Below are 1,937 nucleotides of genomic sequence, written 5' to 3'. Positions count from 1 at the left end.
CATGGAAAGGGTGCTCAGGGATTGGAAGAGGCTGCCCAGGGAGGTCTGGAGTGCCCATCCCTGGAGGTGTCCAAGGAATGACTGGAGGTGGCACTCAGAGCTCTGGGGACAAGGAGGGGACGGGGCACAGCGTGGACTCGATGGCCTTGGAGATCTTTTCCAGCCCAAATGATTCTGGGATTTGAAAGAGATTGGAAAGAGACTTGCTTTTACATTTAACTGCAGGCTTTTGAGTGGAGCTTCTCCCAAGAGAAGTTGAGTTAGACTAATAATTTAGAGAGTCTTCAGAACACAGGATGTATTTGCAGCGCTCTTGAAGAGTGAAGCATTTTCTAGGGAAATATTCATGAGCAGCAAGTCAGAGCTCCACGGCAGTCACGCAAGTCCTCCTGCCTGGAGAAGGAGATGATCCTCCCCAGTCCCAGGCACAACAGGGGAGGATGAAGGCCTTCCTCTGCAGAGCAAGCACACACTCTGTGGCAGCATCCACATTTCACCCTTATTAGAGGGGACAGACTTTAAAATGAGACTCTGGGGCAGCGACTGGGGCTGACAAAGTTAAAGCCCAGTGAGGTTCATCCAGTCAGACAGGAAATAAGCAGCTGCACAAGCTGGGCTGTTTTTGTAGCACCACGGATTTGGGGATGTCAGGAGCAATTTGAAAAGAAGAAACAACGTGCAGTGACTCTGGGAAGTTGAGGAGTGACTCATGGGTTGCCACAGTGCCAGTGTCAAGGACCAGCCAAGGACCTTCCCAAAGGGCTCTGGAGGGCTGGGCAGCGCAGCAAGGGCTGCACTCACCTGGGATGGAACGTTCCAGAAGCCAGAGCCCTCAGGTTTGTGAGTGCCTGAGACAGGAAAGTGGGAGACACTGTGTTACACATAAACTCCATGTGACAGGAGGCTGCAAACACCCAGACAAGGCTGAGATGAAGGACTTGGACACAAGCAATGCGTAGAAAGACTCAAAGATCTTGCTGAAGTGTCAAAACAAGACAAAAAAAAACCCTTTGCATCCAGATTCACACCAAAAAGACAGCCAGCACCAAAAGCCAAGGCAGAAATTGCCCTTGGTGAGAATCAGCAAAGCCTGTCCGTGCTCAGCAGAAGCTCAATAAAAAAAGAAAGTGATTCAAGCAAGAGCGAAGTGTCTCTTTTCAGAGCTGAAGGACTCTGCTGCTCACAGGACTGCATTAGCTAAAATTAGCTCTCACAGTTGCATTCTCACCAGCACCTCCAGCCTCCCGTGTGGATGAGTAGTTTTGGTGAAAGCAGCTTTAATTTGGATTCAGAGCATGCAAATTTAAGGAGAATAGTGATTTCTGACCAGCTCCTTCCATGAACATTGATGCATAAAAAACACTGACTCTTGCATTCAAGTTTAATCCTCTTCTGAAATATTTATTTTTGGAACAATTCAGGGAACAGAAAGCCTTCAGCCCAGACGAACTACATCTAAAAATAGAGGGTTTAAAAATTCACGAATTCTTCCTACTGTTGTGTCTGATCAATACAGATCCACTGTGACTCCTGTCATCTGCTTTATCTGTCAAAGCACATCCCCACACCCACCCCCTGCCAGCACTGTCCAACCTGCATCTTCTGGGATACTACAGGCCAGAAACAGCATTTTTTATGATCTGAGATTCATAAAGACTCAGCTGCACACACATTATGCATTATACAAGGAGCAGCAAGAACAGAGTCAAGTCCTGAACTATGAAATCATCCTTCAAGGCTGGAGCTCCTCCAGTGCCCCTCCTGCCCTGGCTGGGGAGCATTAATGAGCTCTTTGATGGCAACAAGGAGAAGAAGCAGCTTTCATTATCCAAATGTCATTTGTCCACTAATGAGAGGCTCTAAGCCTTCCTGAGATGCCTTCCTACAGCAGAAGGAATGGGAAGGAGCTCCTCAATGCCACAGCTGAGTTAGAGTGA

This window comes from Geospiza fortis, unplaced genomic scaffold (assembly GCF_000277835.1).
Source record: "Geospiza fortis unplaced genomic scaffold, GeoFor_1.0 scaffold178, whole genome shotgun sequence".
Taxonomy (NCBI): Eukaryota; Metazoa; Chordata; class Aves; order Passeriformes; family Thraupidae; genus Geospiza; species Geospiza fortis.
The sequence above is the reverse complement of the archived record's forward strand: the minus strand, read 5'-3'. Positions refer to the sequence as shown.